The sequence below is a fragment of the Cucurbita pepo genome, chromosome 10 (genome assembly GCF_057944985.1).
Source record: "Cucurbita pepo subsp. pepo isolate OVF chromosome 10, ASM5794498v1, whole genome shotgun sequence".
Lineage (NCBI taxonomy): Eukaryota > Viridiplantae > Streptophyta > Magnoliopsida > Cucurbitales > Cucurbitaceae > Cucurbita > Cucurbita pepo.
Genome location: NC_141807.1, coordinates 10,037,093 through 10,063,909, shown reverse-complemented (window position 1 = coordinate 10,063,909; position 26,817 = coordinate 10,037,093). Strand labels below are relative to the sequence as shown.

At 38.7% G+C, this 26,817-nt stretch overlaps 2 non-coding genes across 2 annotated transcripts; one reads left to right on the top strand and one right to left on the bottom strand.

The window, feature by feature from the left end:
* Positions 1 to 235: 235 nt before the first annotated feature.
* On the bottom strand, positions 236 to 308 carry TRNAF-GAA (transfer RNA phenylalanine (anticodon GAA)). The gene has a single exon. It is a non-coding gene; the product is annotated as a tRNA-Phe (tRNA).
* A 24,479-nt stretch (positions 309 to 24,787) lies between these two features.
* On the top strand, positions 24,788 to 24,860 carry TRNAA-AGC (transfer RNA alanine (anticodon AGC)). The gene has a single exon. It is a non-coding gene; the product is annotated as a tRNA-Ala (tRNA).
* Positions 24,861 to 26,817: the final 1,957 nt, after the last annotated feature.

Below are 26,817 nucleotides of genomic sequence, written 5' to 3'. Positions count from 1 at the left end.
AAATCTTCCTTCTACTAATTAATTGAGATTGAGATTTTAAAAAGAAATAATTGCTAATGCAGTGAACATGGATCAAACGTTACCTTTAAATCTTCAATATGACCCTCTCCTTGAGCTATCCACGCTAATATTAAAATTGAAAATTCATAAGGTATTTCCACTAATTCATTATATTTTAAACATAAATAATCACTAATTTTAGAAAGAATAGTCAAATTATGCAACATGAACAAAGTGCGGTGAACGTGGATCGAACACGTGACCTTCAGATCTTCAGTCTGACGCTCTCCCAACTGAGCTATCCCCACAATCATTGGAAATGAAAATTCACCATTAAAGGTATTTTCGCTGATTCATTGAGATTTTAAAAAGAAATAATGACTAATTTTTTATTGAATAGTCGGTTATGCAAAAAGAAACAGGTGCGGTGAACGTGGAGATCGAACACGTGACCTTCAAATCTTAAATCTGACGCTCTCCAAACTGAGCTATCCCCACTAACATTAAAAATGAAAGTTTTTAAGTTTTAAGTAAAGGTATTTCCACTAATTAATTCAAATGTTAGAAAGAAATAATTACTAATTTTAGATTGAACTAACATTAAAAATGAAAGTTTTTAAGTTTTAAGTAAAGGTATTTCCACTAATTAATTCAAATGTTAGAAAGAAATAATTACTAATTTTAGATTGAATAATCAAATTATGCACCGTGAACCATGAGTGGTGAACATAGATCGAACACAAGACCTTCAGATCTTCAATCTAACGCTATCTCAACTGAGCTATTCACACTAACATTAAAAATGAAAATTCATCAGTAAAGGTATTTTCGCTAATTCATTGATATTTTAAATAGAAATAATCACTAATTTTTAATAAGATATTCAAGTTATCCAACTTGTATAAGGTGCGGTGAACTAGAACACGTTAGGTATTTCCGATAATTCATTGAGATTTCAGAAAGGAATAATGACTAATTTTAGATTGAATAGTCGGGTTATGCAACTAGAATTAGGTGCGGTGAACGTGGAGATCAAACACGTGACCTTCAAATCTTCAGTCTGACGCTCTCCCAACAGAGTTATCCGTGCTAATATTAAAAATGAAAATTCATAAGTAAAGGTATTTTCGCTAATTCATTATATTTAAAAAAGAAATATCACTAATTTTAGATTGAATGAGCAAGTTATGTTTTTAGATTGTATAGCCTGGTAATAAACTTGTATTAGGTGCGTTGAACGTGGATAAAACACGTGTGACCTTCAAATCTTCAATCTAACAATCTCCCAACTGAGCTACTCTTGCTAACATTAAAAATGAATATTTATCCGTAAAGGTATTGGGTACGCTTCTGGAAATTCAACAAAAGGTAATAGTATTAGACCGAGATGCCAGATTTAAATCTCGCTTCTGGAAAATTCAACTAAGGCATTGGGTACGCAGTTATAGTACGACATTCCACCCATAAACAGATGGTCAAACAGAAGTGCTCAAGCAAATATTGGAAGACATGTTGAGGGTATATGTGATGGATTTTGCAGGAAGCTCGGATAAGTACCTACCCCTTGTGAAATTCACTTATAATAATACGTGCCAAGCCACCATACAAATGGCCACATACGAGGTTCTCTATGGACGAAGATTTCGATCCGTTATCTTTTGGGAAGAAGGGGGGCAAACGACAACTATTGGGCCACAGTTGGTGCAAAGTACCAACGCCGCAGTCCAGAAGATTAAAGCTAGGATACAAACCGCACAAAGCCGAGAGAAAAGCTATGCAGACCTAAGGCGCAAGGACATGGAATTGTAGGTAGGGGATCATATATTCCTAAAGGTAGCACCCCATGAGAGGGGTGCTTAGGTAGGGTAAAAAGGGGAAGCTAAGCCCTAGGTTTAATCGTCCCTTTGAGATATTAGAAAGGATTGGATCTGTGGCCTATAGAATCGGGCAATGCCCAAACTTGTCTGCAGTACATAATATCTTTCATGTATCCATACTACGGAAGTATACCCTAGATCGTTTGCACGTACTAGCTCATGAAACTCTCTTCTTGAGAGATGACCCAACGTATAAAGAAGACCCGATTCAAATAATAGACAAGAAAGTCAAATGATTGAGAAACAAGGAAATCTCTCTTGTTAAGGTCCTATGGAAGAATCATAGAGTAAAAGAAACCACTTGGGAAACAGAAGGCAAATAAGAACCTTGTACCTTGACCTATTTTAGAATAAGCACTTTCGATGACCGAAAGTTTTCAAAGGGGAGGAGAATTTGCAACACTCAAGGTCTCCAATAAGAGAGTGTATAATCCCTACTAGGTTGTATCTAGAAGTAAACAACAAGTAAAATTGAAAAAACATTGAGAAAATGGTACTTTTTCTAATTTGTATAAACTTCCCCAATCATTAAATTTTTTATAGAATAAGAATTACAAGTTGCTTAAAAAAGGAAGGCTCCGATCGGAGAAGACTTTTTTGGCAGAAGATTCAGAAAAATGAAGAATGAAATTATAGAAATTCTAGATGTTTCAATGGTAGTGGAAAATCCGTCTATAAATTATGAATAAGGGTAGACTATTAAGGGCAAGAAGCAAGCTTAATCGAGTACCCAATCGAGAGATACAAGTTTTTTGTTTTGGGGTATCGTGTTCATGGGTTTACCTAGAATTCGAGAACTATAGTCCACTATTCATTTACAAACTTGTTCCTGCACCTTCTAAATAAGTTTACCCATAAGTTTGGTGAAGGAAAGAGGTCCTCAAAGTGCTAGTAGGTTTTCACACGAATTAGTCCACGTTAGGTTACCTTCTAATGTTTTCCTAAGCTAAAACTTCAACTCCTAAAGCCTAACCCATGACATTATGTATAAACCTAGGTTCATCAATAATCCATGTACCAAGTACCTAGAACTATGTGAATAACATGCTAAATAAGTTGCTAGGATCCATACCCATAAGTAACCATTATCTGCATTACGATGTGTACTAAAAGGCCCCTATTCCTCTTTAGGTAGGATGTCCTACAATATGTATCATGATTTGGATGTTATGATAGGCCTACCTTTCCCATCAGCTAAACGAGATGTCCTGCACCACGATTTACCAGTAGGATTACATGATTATGACGACACCACTCATGTGTTCATGAGGAGAAAATTGAAGGTTATTTTAGCGGAAGGTTTTCAGAATCAGTATATGATACATGACACGATGACCTCTAAGTTCTAAGATCCTGAAAACATAACAAGAAGTAATATCCTAGCTTAAGGTCGCGATTAAGAACCCACGAGTAGGCTACTTACTAAGTATTACTCACTCCATGTTTATCATTTTTTTTTCAAGTAACTAAGAGTTGGTCGTGGATGAGAGTGGACTTTGGAGTGTGGGCCAATGACTAACCTCTATTTTTAATCTAGTATTTTTTTGTTCTTCTTTTGAGTCTACTTCTTATTTTATGTTTATAACGAGTATGTATATGTAACACTCCAAAAAATGAAGGAAATTAGCTCCCATAAGAATAAGCCACTCAGGAAAGACCCAAAGAATAGAAAGGAAAAAAATTAAAGGATGAAGCAAGAACAAAGAACTTAGTCAAGTCACTCGTGTACCCTAACAATTGATTTCAAGGAGTTAAAGTTATTTTTGAAAAGGATTGGAAAGGAAAAAGTAAATGAAATGGGCAAAAAAGTCATTTTATCAATTATCAAGAATCTTTCTGGATTTGTAATTCCTTATCTAGAAGGAATCTCTAGATTCAAAATAAGCGAAAAATGATAAAAAACAGAGATGAGGAATTTGTAGAAAAATTATGGATTTTTCGAGAAAAATAATAATAAAATATTCGAAAAGTGGCAAATTACTAAAATACCCCTAGAAGAATGGATTATTACAGAAATGCCACTCTAATTAGAATCAGAGCATCTACCGTGACCATCCGAGCAAAATCCTTCGAACACAAATTTTAATCATCGGATCTCCTCCAAAATTTGATATGATCTAGAACGAACACGCACGAATCATCACATCCAACGACTAGTATTCAAAGCCAAGGTCGGTAAGGCTATGATCGGAGTTGATATCTCCGAAAAACTATCCAGAAAGTTCGATCTCTAAATAACGAAAATTCTGGAGCTGTCAATGTCGATTTAAGCTCCTCCTATAAAGTCTGAAGTAGGAGCAACAATACGGAATAAGAATCGAGAAAGGTCGATCCCCCAATCGAAGGCAATAAGCGTTTAGATTGTGGGTCTCCTACTCTCAGATTTCTTCCTAATTCGAGAGCAATCCTCCACCATTTCTCTTCAAACTTCTAAATAACGAAGAATCTGAAGCTCTCAATGTCGGTTTAAGCTCCTCCTATAAAGACTTAAGTAGGAGCAACAATACGGAATAAGAATCGAGAAAGGTCGATCCCCCAATCGAGGGCAATAAGCGTTTAGATTATTGGTCTCCTACTCTCAGATTTGTTCCAAATTTGAGAGCAATCCTCCACCATTTCTCTTCAAACTTATTCCTACCGTTTCTCAACAAGATTACCCACAAGTTCTATGAAGGAATATAGTGCTGAAAGAGCCTAGAAACCATTCCCCCAATTCAATCAACCATTGAAGAACTCCAAGAAAAACTTGAAAATCCAATCCGAGGATACATGATGATTCGTCGAGCAAGAATGATTCCAATAAGTTTCTACACCTCCAAGGAATGCTTCCATAGAAGACCACAAAAAAAAGTAACCTCGAAAGCGTGTCGAATTGAAGGAAATAGGTTTCGAAATTAAATTGGGGATAAGAGTCGAATTCCTATCTACGATCTCTTTTCCTTCAAATTAAGGATCCTCCAACTTCAGAGGAAGAAGTTGAGTAAACTTGATGAAGGAATCGAGAGAGGAAACATCTTAAAAAAAGCTACCCAAGAGATCGAAATATCTGGCGTTTCGAGTGAGTTGCATACCGAGAACGATTTTTGGAAATTAACGTCTTACATTCAAAGACGTTCCTCCAAACCAATTCCTTTAGCCTAAAGAAAGGATATGGAAGAGGTTCGATGAAAAAATAGGGCCTTGAAACCCCTAGAATCGGCTACCCAATAAGAAATCCTTTGTTTTATCTCTAGCGATAAATCAGATTTTGGATGAACTTTGGAAGCGAATATCTTAGGCTACGATCCACGAGAAGGTATCAAATCAATCCCTAGCCCTTCCTTGTAATACCCATCTTTAAGTTTCACGAAGAAATCGAGGAGAGAAACGCTGTAAATGTGGCTGTACATGCCGAGTTTCAGATGGCGGCGACGCAAAAATTGCGCATCTTCTTCCTGTTCAGAGGAAGAAAACGATGATATGGCCAGTTCAACTGAACTGTCCAAGTCAACTCAAAATTTGACCTTTTCTCGGATTTTCTCAATTTTAACCCCATTCCAGACCGATTCTCATAGAAAATCTTATGGTTTCAGAAACTAGACACAATAAGGAGTACGTGGAAGGAAATTTTGAAGTAATTTAGATACTGGAAGCTCAAGAATGGACGTCCCAAACGTCGACGACGAGGCAAGTAGCCACCTTGGACTTTTTGTTAAGAAATACTTGTAGAAATTGCTTGGATTTTCATATGAACCCTAAACCAAGTATGAATTAAGGATATATGAAAGAAAAACCCAAAGAACTGTGAGTTAAGACCCTGAATCAATCAAATAGCTCGAGATTTAAGTAACGTTAAAATAACCCACTATATGAGCTCCGCTGCCTATCAAATTTTAATACTGAGCATATTATAGTATGTTGAGGTTAGATATGAAATTTGGTGGTCATTGGATAAGGATAAGTAGGTAAACCAAGAAACAGTGTAAAATGACTATAGTGCCCCTAAGGTAATTTACCTTTGGTTCATGACCTAGATGACCTTTAAATGCTATGAAATTCATCGGTAGATCTTATTTTATGAAATGTTATATGAATCTTTATCCCAAGAGGTTATATAAGATAATGAAGTTTGGGAGTTATTGGAAAACTTTAGTTAGCGAAACCAAGATATGGGAGAAAATGCTCATCACGATCCATATGACCTTTGCCATGAACCACGATGTTTATAAGTTTTGTAGTCAATGTTGCCAATGTTTGCTGCACACAAAAAAAAAGATAGGGATGTTAAATTTTTAAGTCACTTTTGAAATATTAAGTCATAAATTGGGTATCAAAATATTAGGAGCATTGCTTAGAGCTATTATTTATAAGAATATTAAGTCATAAATTGGGTAACAAATTATTGTTTTCAACTACATGTCATCTTCAGATTAACGAGCAAACTATGGTGGTTAATAGAACGTTAGGAGCATTGCTTAGGGCTATTAACAACAACTCTTTAATAAACTAAAATCATACCGTCAACATACTTAAACTATATAAAACTCTCTCACCTTCCCTATTAAGTTTAGCTCTCCATACAAACTGAATTAAACAGAGGAATCCGCATCTTCATCATGTAAAATTGATGGAATAAGGAAATAGAGAGTTATCCCGGTTTGTTGCCGTTCGTCAATGGAAGTTCCCTTCTCTTGAGCTCTCACGTCCACCTCTTTGCCCTAATCAATCCTTGTTGGTCTCCTTTTCTTTCTGCTGTCAACAGCTGCTGGATTAGTGTTTTCTTCTTCTTCTCTGGTTTCACAGCAGAGGCTGCTGCTGTGTAATTCGATTTTCTCCCCAAAATGTGGCTTCTCTCCTCTTGGTCTTCCTTTTCCTTTTATATTGAGCATGGATTCACCTTTAGGGCTGAAAAGGAATAAGTAGTCCACATAGGATGTTTCTCATTGGGTAGTCAATGACCCACTTTGACTGATGATGTCGATTTAAAATTTTCATGTCATCCCCCATTTGTTTCCAAATTTGCTACTCCTACATGGTTTAGCATAAATGTCTGAAATTTTATCATATAACTCAACTAAATATACAATTAAGATCGATTTATGCCAAATCATATTTTTTTTTCATGTTAGACCGCAATAAACGATTTCATGCTCACTAAGTAGAATAAATGGATAATAAATGAGAAAATTGTGAATAAGGGTGCAATATTAACTCTAAAAAGACTTGATATAACTCTACTTTTAGAGAGTTATCAATATTATAATGGCTACTACCTAAATTATAACCTAAAGTTGATAATTGATGTCCAATTAGTAAATCCTAAAGATAGTAGCTAACATAGAGTAATTGAAGCTCCACATGAAGTAATTTAAAGTTCCAGTTACTTAACTAAAGTTTATCTCGTCTTTAATGAAGCATGAGTTGCACTTAAGTTCATCAAATGTTTATAGACTCCAACTCTTAGTACTATTAATGCAATTATATTTCATATGAGTTTGTCATAAATCAAACTATGGTACATTCAATACAACTTCATTTTCTCGTCATACGAAGCAAAATAGAAGAATTAAATCAAACAAACTGATGAACTGAACCGAATAAATCCAACCCAACCCAAAGTGATTAGTTTGATTCATTTGTTAGGTTGTAGTTTATTTGATAACACTTGCATATTAGAACAATTCAATATTACAAGCCTTACTTACAAGTAAAATACTAGACCATCAACTTTTTGTTTTATAATCCAACAACCGCTCAAGAAAATAGATTTCAAACTTGAGAGAAAAAAATATATTGAGTAGGAGTTAAAAATGTTGCATTTTTTTTAGAAAGGGCATTTGGTCTAGTGGTATGATTCTCGCTTAGGGTGCGAGAGGTCCCGAGTTTAATTCTTGAAATGCCCCTATGTTCATGTCATCAAAAGATGAGCCAACCTTGTTTATTATCATTTAATGATAATTCTCTTTTTTAATATCATTTACTTGTGTATTCCACGATATATGTCTCAACCTAGTATATTATCATTTAATGATAATGCTCTTAATATCATTTACTTGTGTAATATATGTCTCAAATGGAACTATCAAACTAAAACTTACACGAGAAAATAAAAAATAAGAACTCCAAAATACTTGTGTACTCCACGATATATGTCTCAACCTAGTATATTATCATTTAATGATAATGCTCTTAATATCATTTACTTGTGTAATATATGTCTCAAATGGAACTATCAAACTAAAACTTACACGAGAAAATAAAAAATAAGAACTCCAAAATAACTTCTGTTCTTTTTTCTTCTCTCTACAGTAATTAACTGTAGAAAATAAAAATAACTTCTATTCTTTTTTCTTCTCTATAGTAATTCTATTCTTTTTTCTTCTCTCTCCAGTAATTAACTTCTATTCTTTAAATAACTTCTATTCTTTTATTCTTTAATTAACTTTATTCTTTAAATAACTTCTATTCTTTTTTCTTCTCTCTACAGTAATTATCGCAAACCCTACGTAAATAATTTAACAGCGGTCTAGATCTAAAAGATATAATAATAATTGCTCATGGATTTCATTAACAAAGAAAATAAATGAAATAATGATGATACATTCCATAACCAACTTAATATATAGTCATTAATAAGGGCATTTGGTCTGGTGGTATGATTCTTGCTTTGGGTGCAAGAGGTCTCAAGTTTCGATAATCGAAATGCCCCTCCAAAAGAAAAAAATCACAATTTTGAAAGAAAAAAAAAACAAAAAAAAAACAAAATAGTTATCAATGGGGCCTAACCCAAAGGAATGCGTGGCAATGCACCTTCAACTTCTATAAATTTTTCTATTGAGGCACGGAAAATATATAGACTAGCAAATAAGAATTATAAATCTTCTACAAAGTTATTTGGTCTAAGTGGTATGATTATCATTTTGGGTGTGAGAGGTCTGAAGTTCGATTCTCAAAATGCCCCCAACAATATTATATCAAAATGAATTATGCAAGATAATATGATTTAAAATGTGGTTTTTAAACATTGAACCAAGAAGAAGAGAATACAAAATGAAACATATTCTTAATGAAACATATTCTTGGAAGGGTCGGACTTTAAAAAGAGCATTACACAAATTGTTCTATTGTATTCTTTCTAGGAACTTTTCATTATGTTGTCCGCTGTCGTCAAATAGATCATCTGTTGTCACAATCCTTTTATGGAAGATGCGCCCAAATAACCGATAAAGAATTTTCAGAGAGTCATAGGTTCGAATCCTGTCACCTTGATGTGGTATTCTCAGGGGCCGAAGTGCAAAGCTCCGTAGTCTATCCGTGGTCAGGAAGGCAGACATGTTGTCCGCTGTCGTCACATAGGTTATCTGTCGTGACAATCCTTTTAAGAAAGATGCGCCCAAATAACCGATGAAGAAGTTTCAGAGAGCCATAGGTTCGAATCCTGTCACCTTGATGTGGTATTCTCAGGGGCCGAAATGCAAAGCCCCGTAGTCCATCCGTGGTCAGGAAGGCAGACATGTTGTCCGCTGTCGTCACAATCCTTTCAAGAAAGATGTGCCCAAATAACCGATGAAGAAGTTTCAGAGAGCCATAGGTTCGAATCTTGTCACCTTGATGTGATATTCTCAGGGGTCGACGTGCAAAGCCCCGTAGTCTATCAGTGGTAAGGAAGGCATGCATGTTGTCAGCTGTTGTCACATAGGTCATCTGTCGTCACAATCTATTTAAGAAAGATGCGCCCAAATAACCGATGAAGAAGATTCAGAGAGCCATAGGTTCGAATCCTGTCACCTTGATGTGGTATTCTAAGGGGCCGAAGTGCAAATCCCCAAAGCCTATCAGTGGTCAGGAAGGCAGGCGAGCAACGTGTCACGGTCATGCTCGTCCAGGGCATGTTGCCCATGGCCGCATGCCCATGACAAGCCAACCCTTGTCATGTCTTTTCATTCTAGTGTTTTTCCTTTTGTAATTCTAGGGCGTATGACGTCTAAAAAATATCATGTCTAGGCCTGCCAGACTTAAAATGGCTCAGAATGTACTATAGGGGGATATGACTAGTTGTCACCTTCTCCCTACCCAAGGTTATATATGCTAAGCTGTTGTTATCTTTCTCTTGCTTGCTTATATAACGTCTCTTTCCAAAATCTCTCTTTCTAAAATCACTCTCTCTCCTCGTTTTCTAAAACCTTCTTTTAAAACCGAGGCTAGAGGCTCGATCGTACGTCGCTTGGTCGTAGGCGACGCAAGAACAAATTGGCTTAAGCTCACTTGTCGCTGGAAAGTGAGTGCCGCACAATCGCTAGTCCGCTGCCTTCGAAAGCGCGATTGTGTCAAGTGGTATCAGAGCTTTGTTAGCTCCGTAACGTCATAAAGACCAAGATCATGTCGACGTCAAAGTCGACACCCAAAGCACAAGCCGACCGGCTTACGCTAATAGAGGAGGAAATGCTGTTCCTCAAAGAAGTCCCTGACACGCTCCAGTTCCTGGAAAAGCGGGTGACCGAACTGAGCGAGAAAGTCGTAGAAGTCGATGCAATGGGCAACCGCCTGGATGGGTTGCCAATCGCAGAACTGATGTTTCGAGAGACCTCGCTCAAAGAAAGAGTTGCTCCTACGAGCAGCCCAAAACCGTCTGGTAGTCCGGATAGCTCTGTCGCGCACAAAGAGGGACGTGGCGAAGAGTTCGACGTACTACAAAATACAATGATGAGTTTGTTCAATGGATTAGCTGATGAATTCAGAACAACAATCGACGACCTCCAAGACAGGATGGCCGCCATGAGCACTCGAATTGATGTGACCATGAAAGCCATGGAGGGCGTTACGGCTGGGCAAACTAATGCAGGATCCAACAAACTAAGGTTCCCAGACCCTAGAGCCTTCAAAGGGAATCGGGACGCCAAAGAGTTGAAAAACTTCATCTTTGATGTCGAATAGTACTTCAAAGCCATGACGGCTTGTACCGACGACAAGAAGGTGACCGTAGCCGCGATGTATCTCATAGACGACGCCAAACTGTGGTGGCGTACGAAGGTGCAAGACGTCGAGGATGGATTGTGCACCATCGACTCATGGGAGGACCTCAAGAGAGAGTTGAGGGAACAATTCTTCCCCGAAAACGCAGGACATATAGCAATGGAGAAAATAGTAGCCCTGAAACACACTGGAAACATACGGGACTATGTCTGACAGTTCTCAACCCTGATGCTAGATATCAGGGGCACAGCAGAGAAGGACAATGTGTTCTTCTTTATAAATGGGCTACAACCATGGGCCAAAACAAAGATACATGAGAACAGGGTCCAAACCCTAGCTGCCGCAATGGCCTGCGCCGAGAGACTCGTAGACTGTGGGAACGAAGCAGGATCCCAAAGAAGAATGACACCGGCCCCAAACAATGGGGGCAAAACATACAGGCCACAAGGTCATCGAAATGGAAGCCCCAACAGACCGAGCGGATGGACGGATAGACCTCCTTAGAACAACCAAGCGGGGACATCTCGAGGGCCTTACCATCAAAAGAACCACCCGACGACGCCTTTGCAATGCATACTGTGTAAAGGCCCCCACAAGGTATCCTACTGTCCTCATCGGGCCTCTCTCACTGCGCTCCAAGTGTCCATTCAAGAGTGCAACAAGGCAAGGGTCGAGACTATGCTAGACAAGAAAGAAGATCACGACAACCCCCAAATAGGCGCACTCAAATTCTTGTCAGCCCTCCAACGGAAAGTCAAACCGAAGGAGATAATAGAGAAAGGTCTCATGTTCGTAGACGCAACAATAAATTCTCGACTGAGCAAGAGCACTCTGATAGACTCTGGAGCAACCCACAACTTCATTGCCGATCAAGAAGCCCGAAGATTGGGACTCACCATAGGAAAAGACCCGGGGAAGATGAAAGCTGTCAACTCCGAGGCCTTGCCTATTGTGGGAGTTTCCAAAGGAGTCCCCTTCAAAATAGGGGATTGGACTGGAGAGCTAGATCTTGTCATGGTTCGCATGGACGACTTCGACGTGGTACTTAGGATGGAGTTCCTCCTAGAACATAAGGTCATCCCAATGCCACTGGCCAAATGCTTGGTGATCACCGACCGCAACCCCACAGTAATACCTGCAAGCATCAAGCAACCGGGTAATCTTTGAATGATCTCGGCCATACAGCTGAAAAGGGGACTCGCACGAGAGGAACCTACATTCATGGCCATACCACTGATGGAAGAAGCAACCACCGAAGAGATTGTCCCAGAGGAAATCAAGGAAGTACTAAACAGCTATACCGACATAATGCCAGAGAGTCTACCCCAAACACTACCACCTCGTCGAGGCATTGACCATGAAATCAAACTTCTCCCCGGGGTTAAACTGCCAGCAAAGAACGCATACCGGATGGCTCCGCTCGAGCTAGCCGAATTGAGAAAACAACTGGATGAGTTGCTGAAGGCGGGATTCATTCGCCCAACAAAGGCACCTTATGGAGCCCCCGTACTGTTCCAGAAGAAGAAGGATGGGACGTTGCGTCTGTGCATAGACTATAGAGCCTTAAACAAGGTGACTGTACGCAACAAATATCCTCTGCCAATAATATCCGACTTGTTCGACCAACTTCACGGGGCCAAGTACTTCACGAAGATGGACTTACGATCAGGGTATTATCAAGTACGTATTGCCGAAGGGGACGAACCCAAAACGACGTGCGTGACAAGATATGGGGCCTTTGAATTCCTGGTAATGCCCTTTGGCTAGACGAACGCCCCAGCTACCTTCTGCACGTTGATGAACCAGGTTTTCTACGAATACCTGGATCAGTTCGTCATAGTATACGTCGACGACATCGTTGTTTACAGCACAACCCTCGAGGAACACAAAGTGCACTTGAAGCTGGTGTTTGACAAGCTACGGCAGAACCAACTGTATGTGAAGAAAGAGAAATGTGCATTCGCACAAACATGCATCAACTTCCTAGGACATGTCGTCAGCTGTGGACAAATTAGTATGGATAGCGACAAGATAAAAGCTATCCAAGACTGGAAGGTTCCTACTTCCGTATCTGAGTTGCGGTCCTTCTTAGGATTAGCCAACTACTATAGGCGGTTCGTCGAAGGGTTTTCACGATGAGCCGCCCCATTGACAGAGCTGTTGAAGAAAGACCACCCTTGGTCGTGGTCGAATGATTGTCAAATGGCCTTTGAAAATCTGAAATCAACCATGACGAGGGGTCCTGTCCTCGGGTTGGTAGATGTCACAAAGCCATTTGAAATAGAAACCGATGCTTCCGGCTTTGCTCTAGGTGGGGTCCTTATTCAAGAAGGTCACCCCAATGCTTACGAAAGTCGAAAGCTCAACGATGCCGAACGAAGATACACTGTCTCCGAGAAAGAAATGCTGGCTGTAGTCCATTGCCTTCGAGTCTGGAGACAGTATCTATTGGGATCACAGTTCGTAGTGAAGACGGATAACAGCGCCACTTGCCACTTTTTTGATCAACCAAAATTAACAGCAAAACAAGCCCGGTGGTAGGAGTCGTTGGCCGAATTCGACTTCAAGTTCGAACACAAAGCAGGAAAGAGTAATCAAGCAACCAACGCACTGAGTCGGAAGGGCAAACATGCGGCCCTGTGCATGTTAGCCCATATTCACTCAAGTAGGATCGATGGATCAATGCGCGACATCATCAAGAAACATTTACACAAAGACCCATCGGCCAAAGCCGTCGTCGAACTAGCTAAAGCTGGAAAAACACGACAGTTTTGGGTTGAGGGAGACCTCCTGTTGACCAAAGGATACAGATTGTATGTCCCAAAAACGGGGGAACTGAGGAAGAAGCTCATTCAAGAATGTCACGATACCTTATGGGCCGAACACCCTTGGTGGCAAAGAACGTACAACCTAATAAAGAAGGGGTACTTCTGGCCAAACATGCGAGACAACATCATGCAATACACCAAGACGTGCCTCATCTGTCAACAAGACAAAGTCGAGAAAGCCAAAGTCTCTGGACTCTTGGAACCTCTACCTGTGCCGACAAGACCTTGGGAAAGTGTATCTCTGGACTTCATAACACACCTCCCAAAAGTCGGGGAATATGACGCCATCTTGGTTATTGTAGACCGATTCTCAAAATATGCGACATTCATCCCCACTCCAAAATTATGCTCGGCAGAACTCACAGCCCAACTGTTTTTCAAACACGTTGTAAAGCTATGGGGCATTTCGTCAAGCATCATCAGTGATAGAGATGGCAGATTCATTGGGACATTCTTGACTGAGTTATTCGCCTTCTTGGGAACAACCTTAAACATCTCCTTGAGTTATCACCCTCAAACCGATGGACAGACAGAACGGTTTAATTGCTTGCTCGAAGAATACTTACGTCACTTCGTCGACGCTCGCCAGAAGAACTGGATACAACTGTTAGATGTCGCCCAATTTTGCTTCAATTGCCAAACAAGCTCGTCTACAGGGAAGAGTCCCTTCGAAATTGTAAGTGGACGACAACCGGTCTTACCCCATATTATTGATCATCCTTATGCAGGAAAAAATCCTCAAGCTCACAACTTTACAAGAGAATGGAAGCAGACGATAGATATAGCCCGGGCATATTTAGAAAAAGCTTCCAAGCATATGAAAAAATGGGCGGACAAGAAACGTCGCCCCCTTCAATTCCGAGCAGGAGATCAAGTTCTTATCAAGCTGAGACCAGAACAGATCAGATTTCGCAGCCGAAAGGACCAGAGACTAGTTCAAAAATATGAAGGCCCGGTTGAAGTTCTTAAAAAGATCGAGGCTACCTCCTACCGAGTTGCACTACCCGCATGGATGAAAATCCACCCAGTAATTCATGTGAGCAACTTGAAGCCCTATCACCCGAACCCAGACGACGACCAATAGAATGCAACCACAAGACCGAGCATCGATCTGAAGTAGAAAGAAACGAAAGAAGTAGAAGAGATCCTAGCCGACAGGGTTAGGAAGATAGGAAGACCTGTACGGACGATTCGTGAATTCCTTGTCAAATGAAAGAATCTCCCTACAGAGGAAACAAGCTGGGAACACGCCGAAGATCTGGACTCCGCCGCCACCCACATCGCAAGGTTTGAAAGTAGTCGGTTGACGGGGTCATCAACCAATTAGGTGGGGGAGGATGTCACGGTCATGCTCGTCCAGGGCATGTTGCCCATGGCCGCATGCCCATGACAAGCCAACCCTTGTCATGTCTTTTCATTCTAATGTTTTTCCTTTTGTAATTCTAGGGCGTATGACGCCTAAAAAATATCATGTCTAGGCCTGCCAGACTTAAAATGGCTCAGAATGTACTATAGGGGGATATGACTAGTTGTCAACTTCTCCCTACCCAAGGTTATATATGCTAAGTCGTTGTTATCTTTCTCTTGCTTGCTTATATAACGTCTCTTTCCAAAATCTCTCTTTCTAAAATCTCTCTCTCTCCTTGTTTTCTAAAACCTTCTTTTAAAATCGAGGCTAGAGGCTCGATCGTACGTCGCTTGGCCGTAGGCAACGCAAGAACAAATTGGCTTAAGCTCACTTGTCGCTGGAAAGTGAGTGCCGCACAATCGCTAGTCCGCTGCCTTCGAAAGCTCGATTGTGTCACCACGCACATTGAAAAAACAAAGATCTCCTTTTCTATCACACGTAGAATTGTCATTCTTTTGTCTTTTAAAACCCCTTACCTTATCAGTCATCAGGCAGGTTTTTGGTATCATATATCGATATAATTATTATGAAAAATCTATTCCACTAGTGTGACTTAGATACCCTTTCTTTGTGGTATCAGCCATGCTATTTGAATAGCCTGAAGTCATCATAGCCTCTCCACCGGTTCCAAAGACTCCTTCGGCATCAATGTGCTCCAATGAAAGAGATGAGACCCTTTCCTGAACCAGAACCGGGCATAAAACGCCGAGGAGAAAGTCGAAAGCGAGCTCTTTTCGCGCATACGCAATCTCGAAACCCAATTAGCTCACGGACTGTCTCCTCAACCCTGGTGAGTATGAGTGCTTGGTAAGAGAGAATGTCGAATGAGAAAGACATTCGATTACGGCAACATTCGCAACTACCAAAGTGCACTAAACCTAGTAGAGATCTTCGACCTAACGACAATGGAACTTCAAGCCCATTTTATCAATCCGCTTTGTACCCTATTGTTGACCGAATCGGATGTACGCCAGGCCTAAATTCTCTCTTAGTCACCCAGAGACGAAAGGATGATCAGATCCGAAGTTTACGAATCGAAGAGAAAGTGAATCTGAGTTCTACACGCTTTCATTTTCTAAAGCTTCGCTTGCCTACGGTACTTTATTCAGGATGTGCAAAAATACGGTCATCTCTCAGCCGTGTATAGAGAATTCCTTGATCATTTCCTTGGCGGATAACACAAATGAAATCGTTTCCCTGACCGCCCATCTTATGAGTCCATTCTTGTCTTGTTGGTTTGTTGTACTATTCTATACCTCTCTCGATTGATAGAAAGACGTTCGGGAGCTGGGAGGGCCTATCGTGAGGGAACTTTCCTTTTCACGGTAGGCAAAGGTAAAGCGGGAGCTACATATATCCACGGTGATCAAGGCAGAGCGACTCCTTCTTTAAAAGAGGTTGGTTTTATCGAAACTGTTAGATCCGCTTTCGTTAAAGAAAAAATAGTAGCTCTTGGTTTGGCCGATGTTGATTCGTATGGCAATGTGGACTCGACTCAGGATGAGGATTTCACTTTTCATACTGCTACTATGAGCCGAAAGAGCTGGTAAGCTATCTCGCTAAACGAAAGAAAGAAGCACGTATGCGTTGACCTCTTCAGGACCAGTTGCTTCCTCTTTTTGTTTATACGTTTGGAGAAACCTGCTAAGCCCGCCTTTCTTACCAGGTGTGATTCAATCTTTCAGCTCAAACTTTTCTATCGTCCGACGGAAAAGGTAGAAGTACGACTACCTTTTCCTTTTCTTGCCCGAGCCAAGGGATCATTCAGTTTCTACCAAAAAGTTTGCTATCTATTAGTTGCCGTAATCGAATGTATTTCTCATTTCATGTTAGCTCCTCCAAGAGCTTCCTGGTCCGTAGTAGACGAAATCTTGGACTTCTATCAGACTTATAGCATTGCCTGGTGAGCTCGCCGTTGAGGGTGTGCCTTACAGGAGATCGAGCAGCCATTCTTTTCCTACCTGGTATGCTTTTCCACTTATCATGCAACTAGCCAACTAGCCAAAGAGAGAGGGAGAGGAATCATGTCAATCAATTTGTATGTGCATTTTTTCCGTCTTGTACTTGCTTTCTTAACCAACATCTCCGGTTTTCTTCAAACCAAGAGGTCCTGCTTATCTATACCCAACAGTCACACTTTCAGTCGAAAGACTGATTTTTACATAAAGTTGGTTCATAGATCAAGAAAGAATGAAGCTGCTTATAGGGACGGTTATGCGATACGTCTTTTCATACTCGCCTTTCCTTTAACCCTGCTATCAGCCTAGCCATTCTTGCTTGTTACTTTAAGGGGTCTCCCCACTGTAGATTACTCGGATTGGTTCTCGCGTCCGTGTGCCAAAAAGAATGGGCGAGTTTGGTTTGAGTGTTCATCAATTGGGTGGATCCATTTGCTCCGGGGGGGGGGGGGAGGGTGAGACGAGGTGTAGCGCAGTCTGGTCAGCGCATCTGTTTTGGGTATGTTGTCTGCTAAAGGTTTTAAAAAAGGGTACATATTTTCTACATAGATCATCTATGGTCACAATCTTTTTAAGGAAGATGCTCCCAAATAATCGGTGAACAATAGCCTTTAAAGAAGTTTCAGAGAGCAAGAAGAGGCAGAACAGAGAATAGGAGTGAGTCGTGCAAGGAAGAAGGAACTAGTAGGTTTAATTTGGGTTCGTTTGAACTAAAAAACAAACCAAATTTTTACAAACGAACCCAAATTCAAGACTCACTAGCTCATAGTCCATATGTGGTAAAAAAAAAACCTTCCGTGGCCCAACCCTTATTTGCAATCCGCATCCAACCATTTCTTTTTCAACCTACACGTATGCTCCAGGCCAAACTCACGCAACTAGTCAGAAGATGCGGCCCACAACTGAACGGAATACAAGTGTCACAATCGCACTCTTGCAGTAGTGAGACAATGATTATGTGACATTTGTTCTAATCCAATGAACAAGTCAACCATGCAAAATTTAGACTGAACGAACAATAGTAGTGTATGCTCGAATCACATTTAGAAGAAATATTTTAGAAAACGTGAGCGAGGAAATACGTTAAAAATAATTTCAAATAAAGCAATGTTATAAGCTAAAAGTGAAGAAACAACAACTGGTCAAGTTCTCCAATAGTACATTTTGGGACATTTTAGTCCTGATGGGTGTAGATATGATTTTGAGAGCTAATCATACACCCCGTATTGGCACAACAATAATAGTAAAAGCCTATCTAAGATGAAAGCAATAAAAGGTGTTTGGAATGAGCATGCCACCATGAATCACAAATCGTTTACAAGAATAGCTGAGACATCTAACATGCAGCCACAAGCAACATGCCTCGGCCAATCATGACCGCGACATCTGCCCTTACACAATTTGTCAATATCTCTATCAACCGGCTCTTCATAAACTCAACGTTGTTGGATGAGGCTGACTTTAGGTCTCCCGACGCACTTCTAGCTGATCTCAGTATTGAGGAGTCTTTTCCAACCTATTAGAAGCTATTGAAAATCACTTCTCGGTTTGTTAACTTTTCAAGTCTTCTCTGTTGGTGTTTATCCTACTTTCTTCACTTGAAACAATTTCTTCTTTGCATGATGTCATACCACCTGCTTTTACTTGATGTTTTCTTGGTCAGAATAATAACGTTTCAAGTTACTGACGTGGACAACAGGGTTAGTCTGTATCGATAGGAGCAATTGAATCCTATATGATGTCTTCCTAATCTTGTGGATAACTTCGACTAGTCCATAGAATTTTCGCACCAGTCTTTGGTTCTTGTTGCTTTGAACTCAAAGTTGATCTGACCTTAACTTATCATAACTCTCTATTTTCTTTGAAATTATCGTGGTCGACCCTTCTCTACATCCGTCTGGATGGTATTTTTACGTGAACATGTGTTGCTTTAGTGGTTTGTTTTTGTCTCCCTTCTTCAGTAGAGGTGTTGGCTTGGTGGCTTTGCCAAGCATTTGAGTGATCACTGACCAGAGCCTTTGCAGGTCAAATAAACCTGACTGTGAACATGTCATTTTGCTATTTGTAGAATTCAACTAGCTCAGGCTGAGCCGCATGACATCTATTTGTGGTAGGAGACGTAAAACTAACCTTGTGATTTATCTCTCTTGGTGGGGTTAAACCCAATATCTGACCTTCTTGTTTTGGGTCGTGGTGTTCATGTAGTGGCAATAAAGTTTTTGTTGAGGTTGGCACACTTGAGCTCCCCTTTTCAAATACAACAATCGCAACAAGTGTATATTCATCATGGCTAAGATTCTTTCTCAACTGTACTATCGTCATCATTTTCACCCCTCTTGGTTGATGGATGTTTGTCTGAATGATCGTTGGGTTAGACTCCGTTACTACTAGATATTTTTCTAGGGGCATGTACATGACTTTGTGTTCTAGTAGGATGTCAATCCCTGACTATTTGGGCTCTAGAAGATTGGATATGAAGGCTGACTATTTATAGTAAAAATCTGATAGAGATATATATACTAAATAATTATATATAGTAGGCGGTTACATATAGTCAACTGAAATCATATGTATACCCATTAGTGAGTATACTAAATAGTGAAGCTATATATAATAAACTGAAATCATATGTATACCCATTAGTGAGTGCTTCCTAAATGTACATTTCTCATTCTCCATATCCTCTCTTTGCATACCAGAAGTCATTAATACAAAACCATTAGTCAATATTTCTTCTTACATTTTCTCTATCACGTTCTTTGTGTTCATTTAGATCAAGTGTGTGCGTTATTGTGTGATTGTAATAACTGGTATCAGAGCGAGGAGAGATTCACCACGATCTGTGAAGATGGAAAGTTCAAAGACTTGAATTGAAAAGTTTGATGGATTGGATATCAGTTTCTAGAAGATGCAGATTGAAGATTATCTGTACGAGAAAGATATTCAGGAACCCATTTTGGGGGTGAAGCTGGATACCATGACCACGGAGGAGTGGAAGCTTAAGGATTGTCACGCCGTAGGGTTAATCTGGTTGACGCTGCCAGGGAACCAAAGAAAGTGCGATTGGAAATCGTCCATACAGACGTTTGGGGACCATCTCCAGTTTCTTCATTTCTAGTACCAAAATTTCATGGATTAGAGGTCTCGCCCTGTGCAACGACAACTCTCTATTTTCCTTAGGCTAGCCAGATATCTCATGACCACTCTTTTCCTCCTCACCATATCTTGACACTATAACGTTGATCCAGTATTGTCTTATATAGTTAACGTTCACTCTTTAACGTCCAAGGACATTTTATAACTACCACGAAAATCAAAACATACAATAAATACATACAAGTTTTACAACATATCATATACGGCTTACTTGGTCGCAGAGAGACGTGTCATCGAGCTGAGTCATAGATATATACGACTCTTTATCCTAAGAAAAAATCTATATAATTTAAAATCTGGCTGCTCTGATACCAATCTGTCACAACCCAACTTTTAAGGGTTCAAAACTCAAATAGAAACTAAAATTGAGAGTGAAACAAATTAAAATAAAAGTAAATTAATATAAAATAAGAAAATGTTGTAAAATTAAAATGAGATTGAGAAAACAACACAACATTAAATATAAAATTAAATTAAATTAAATTATAAGAAGGTGTTGTTCAAATTTATCCCAACAAAAAAAAAAAAGTGTTTCGGATACAATTACAAAAAATAAAAATAAAAAAGTACAAAAAAAACTCAAACGCAAAGACAGACTAACGCTACATAACAACCCCATCTGTGAGTGAACAACCTTTGAAGGCTCCCTCATCTCACGGTAAGTTCTATTACGAACCCATCCAAAATAATCACACCTGTGACTGCATCTCCTAACTTTAAACTGCTAGTCTAAACATGGTTTCGTCACGAAAGCTTTAGAGATAAATCTATCTTTACAAAAATATTTTTCTCTTAATTTATAATTAGTCATAAAAAGAAATAATTAGGTAAAAATTTGGTCTAGAATTCAAAACTTTTAAATCTTACCGTTACTTAACTAGATTCAAATCTAGATTCTTGAACTCCTAGTACCATAAATAAAGTTGGTATCCTCTAATAAAACAGGAATTTCTCTTAAGATCATTAAATTCTTATAGACTCCAGGCTCAATATCATTAATACAATTATGTTTTATCTTGAACACGCCAGATATGAAACTAAAGTGCGTTCAATTTAACTCCATTTTATTGCCATCTTGAATGATGTGTAGGGTATATTCTTGTGACATGAAAGTTCATATTAGTTAAGCTTTTTGCAAAATCACAAGTTAAAAGACAACAACGATGAACCTAGGTCTATTAGTCAATTCAAAGACAATTTCTTTCTCCATCTTTTCGATAATAATAGTTCAACTAAATCCATATTATGCAAAGAAACAAGTTTACGACTCATAAAAACAACTACCTAAATTATGTCCTAAAAATTTGAAAACATAAGTTGTAGTTGATAATTACACAAAAATTTCCCTAAATCCATGAATTCGTGTCGAATTAGTCAATCCTAAATTCATGAAATGCTTATAGACTCCAACTGTATGTACTATTAATGCAATTATGTTTCATATGAGTTTGTCATAAATGAAACTAAGGTGCATTCAATACAACTTTATTTTCTTGTCATACGAGGCAAAATAGAAAAATTAAATCAAACAAACTAATGAACTGAACCGAATCAATCCAACCAAAATTGATTAGTTTGTTTCTTTTGTTGGGTTGTTGGTTTATTTGATAACCCTTGTATATTATAACGATTCAAAGAGAAAAATATATTTAAGTGGAAGCTAAAAATATTTGGTGTTCAAGAAAAGGCATTTGGTTTAGTGGTATGATTCTCACTTGGGGTGCAAGAGGTTTGGAGTTCAATTCTTGAAATGCCCCTATGTTTAAATCTTTTCTTATCTAAGGACATCATATTCGAAATCAACCTAACTTCATATTCGACATTTTACACTTACCATCATGCTCTTAATACTCATAGTCTTAACATCTCATCCCAAGGCTTTATTCTCCAAGACAAATTCTACATCCAAGGTATTCTCGAAGAAAAATCTACATCCAAGGACTTCACGTGTTTCCTGCAATACGGCCTTAATACCTAGGCCTAAGGCTTCATACATACGTTTCAAGTGGTATAACAAGGGCATTAGGCTTCATAGCTTCATACATACGTTTCAAGTGGTATAACAAGGGCATTAGGCTTCATAGCTTCATACATACGTTTCAAGTGGTATAACAAGGGCATTAGGCTTCATAGCTTCATACATACGTTTCAAGTGGTATAACAAGGGCATTAGGCTTCATACATACGTTTCAAGTGGTATAACAAGGGCATTAGGCTTCATACATACGTTTCAAGTGGTATAACAAGGGCATTTGGTCTAGTGCTATGAAAGTTCGATTCTCAAAATGCCCCTTCAAGAGATTGTAGTATGAAAGACATTTACCAAGTAAATGAATACATTAAAATAACACAAGTGACACATATGTAAACTATGTTATTAATATTTTATTCTATTACATCTTTCCTTATTTATGAAATAATGATCGGAGATATTTTTCATTTTCCCAATTACTGATGACGGGAGGTTTAGGATTTTTTAATGTAAGAATCGTGGGGATGTAGCTCAGATGGTAGAGCGCTCGCTTCCGATGTGGAAAGTACGGAGATCGATACCTTGCATCTCCAAATGAATCGATCACTAATATATTATTTCTTTTCAATTTTTTCTTATTTACGACATAATGAGCAGGGATAGTTTTTCATGTCACTATTATTGATGACGAGACGTTTAGGATTTTGTGACGTGAGAATCGTGGGGATGTAGCTCAAATGGTAGACCGCTTGCTTTGCATGCGAGAGGTACGGGGATAGATACCACGCATCTCCAAAATAAAACTATCTATTATTAAATATATTATTGAAAATTATTTCTTTTCAAATTTTCCTTATTCATGACAGGTTGAGTAGCGATATTTCTTCATTTTCACTATTATTGATGAAGAAAAATTTAGGGTTTTGTGATGCAAGAATTGTGGGGATGTAGCTGCGCTTAGCATAAGAGAGGTACGACTTAGCATACGAGAAGTACGAGGATCGATACCTCGCATCTCCAAAAGAAACTATTTATTATTAATATTTTATTTCTATTCAATATTTCCTTATTTATGACATAATATGCAGAGATACTTTTTCATTTTCACAATTATTGATGAAGGGGCCTTTAGGGTTTTCTGATGTAAGAATCATAGGGATGTAGTCCAAATGGTAGAGCGTTCATTTCCCATGTGGAAAGTACGGGGATCAATACCTTGCATCTCCAGTTGAATCGATTATTAAATATATTATTTCTTTTCAATTTTTTCTTATTTAGGACATAATGAGCTCGGATAATTTTTCATTTTCACTATTAGACGAGATGTTTAGGACTTTGTGACATAAGAATTGTGGGGATATAGCTTAGATGGTAGAGCACTCGCTTTGCATGCGAGAGGTATGGGGATTGATACCCTGCATCTCTAGATTTTCTTCATTTTCACTATTATTGAGGATGGGAATTAGAGGGTTTTATGATGCAACAATTGTGGGGATGTAGCTTATGATGGGAAATACGTTATTAATATTTTACTTCTATTCAACCTTTGGAATTGATGACGGGACATTTAGGGTTTTTTGATATAAGTATTGTGGGAATGTAGCTTAGATGGTAGATTTCTTGCTTAGCATGCAGGAGGTACGGGGATCGGATCGATACCCCATATCTCCAAAAGAAACTATTCGTTATTACTATTTTATTTCTATTCAATTTTTCCTTATTTATGACATAATGAATAGCGTTATTTTTTTATTTTCACTATTATTGATGACGAGATGTTTAGGATTTTGTGACGTAAGAATCTTGAGGATATAGCTTAGATGGTAGAGTGTTTGCATCCCATGTGACAATTACTGGGATCGATACCATGCATCAACAAAGGAAACGATTACTAAATATATTAGTTCTTTTAAATTTTTCCATATTAATGACATAATGAGCGGGGATAGTTTTTCATTTTCAATATCATTGATGACGGGAAGTTTAGAGTTTTTTTATGTAAAATGTAAAATCGTGGGATTGTAGCATGCGAGAGATACGGGGATCGATACCTCGCATCTCCAAAAGAAACTATTCGTTATTACTATTTTATTTCTATTCAATATTTCCTTATTTATGACATAATGAGTAGCGATATTTTTCATTTTCACTATTATTCATGACGAGACGTTTAGGGTTTTGTGACGTAAAAATTGTGGAGATGTAGCTTAGATGGTAGAGTGCTCGCTTTGCATGCGAGTTGTACGGGGATTGATAACCCGCATCTCCAGAAGAAAGTATTTAATTTGTTATTATATTTTTTCATTTTCACAATTATCGATCCCCCGCATCACCAATCCAAACTATTTGTTATTAATATTTTGATATTTTTTTTATTTTCACTATTATTGATGATGGGACATTTAGGGTTTATGATGTAAAAATCATGGGGATGTAGCTCAAATGGTAGAGCGCTCGCTTTGCATGCGAGAGGTACGAGGATCGATACCCCGCACCTCCGAAAATAGGACTATCTATTATTAAATATATTATTTCTTTTCAATTTTCCTTATTCATGACATATTGGGTAGCAATATTTCTTCATTTTCACTATTATTGATGACGGGAAATTCAGGGTTTTGTGATGCAAAAATTGTGGGGATGTAGCTCAGATGGTAGAGCGCTCGCTTAGCATGCGAGAGGTACGGGGATCGATACCCCTCATCTCCAAAAGAGAGAAATTATTTTCTTAAGTATGAGTTAATTTAACATGTTATGTATCCGTGGGTACGAGAGAAAAAGAAAAGATACTTATATAAGGATTATTATATCATTATGGCTATGCCATTTTTATAGATAAAAGAGAGTAATGTCCCACAAGGACATATAGAGAGAGGACTTATATGTCCCACAAGGACTTATTGTAAGTAAAGAAAGCAATCTAGTAGTTATACTGCTACTTGTGAAGAGGGAATTTGATGAATTCGTCAAAAGATAAAGAGCTTATAGGATGGCGGTAGATGCATATGACGGAACTTCTTCACAATTGCAATCTGACCAATGAATATTATTGTCATTTATAGCTTCTATCACAATACTATAAAATTTGGGGTCAAGGCCTATATGGGACTGAAAAGATCATTCACCACACGCTTGAAAATTAAATTATATCTATCACCTTTGAAATTTTACAAGGCCAATAGAGAAGATATGTGGTTCCTTGACTCGGGATGTAGCAATCATAAGTGTGGGATCACCTTTGAAATTTTACAAGGCCAATAGAGAAGATATGTGGTTCCTTGACTCGGGATGTAGCAATCATAAGTGTGGGAAGAAGGAATATTTTTCAGATTTTGATGGAAGTTTCAGAGATTCAGTGAAGCTGGGCAACAACTCAAGCATGGTTGTAACAGGAAAGAGTAATGTACTGCTGGAAGTGAATGGAATCATAATGATAATCACAGGAGTGTTCTATGTGCCAGACCTGAGAAACAATTTGTTGAGTATTGGTAAATTGCAAGCAAAGGGGTTACCTTTTTGTTTTAAAATGGAACATGCAAGGTGTTTCATCCTGAGAGAGGCTTAATCATGGAGACAAAGATGTTTTTGAATCGAATGTTCGTATTGCATGCTATATCTCAGCCTGTAGCAGCCGTTCAAACTCAATTGAAACTTATGGGGAAAAGTGGTTCAAGGTCTCTATCGTACACTCACCGCTCCAATTCCTATCGCCATAGTCAGAGAAGCAGAAGGAACCCAAGTTCTTCCCCCTATCATTCCACTACCAATTCCAGGAGAAGCAGCCGTTCAAGTTCCCTCAGCCGCCAACGCAAAAGTAGGTCTTTCTCGTTATCTCCATTCCCCAAATCGTTCAGTTTCAGTCCTAGTCGTGCATCCACTGATCGGAATCATTCCATAGAGAAGCTTAAGAAAGAGGAAGAAGAGAAGAAAAAGCGTGAAACAGAGTTGAAGAAGTTAGAAGAAGATGCAACTAGGAGGATGAAAGAACTAATTCAGAAGAATGTTGAAGAAAGGCTAAACTCTAAAGAGACTAAATTAGAAATACAGAGGCGAATAGAGGAAGGTCGCACGAAGTTGTTTGATGATGTTGATGTGCAGCTTGAGAAAGAGAAAGAAGCCGCTGTTACTGCTACAAGACAAAAAGAAGAACAAGCACGAAAAGAGAGAGAAGAGCTAGATAAAATGCTGGAAGAGAATAGAAGAAGGGTAGAAAAAGCACAGCGACGATTAGTTCTGGAGCTGCAGCGGAAGGAAGAAGAACAATATTGTGAGCTTTAGTTGATTCAGAGATAAAAAGAGAAGGCAGCTCAGAGAACTAAGCTAGATGATAAGAGTTTGAGTTATGTTTTGCTGGGAGTTAGTGAAGCGTCAAAAGCTTACAGACTCTATGATATAGAAACGGCAGATGAAAATAAGGATATAGAAGCGGCAGATGAAAATAATGATATAGAAGCGGCAGATGAAAATACTGCAGAGGAAAATATTTCATCTGGCTCTTTGGCTGAAGCAAGCTCTCCTAGCTCGAATAAGGCAAGAAATAAGAGACCACCAGTCTGGATGAGAGACTATGCAATAGGATAAGTTTTTTTTTTTTTTCTAGAGAAGATGATGAAGCTCAGCCATGTTTACCCCTACTGAACCTGCAAACTTTATAAACTTTAGAGAA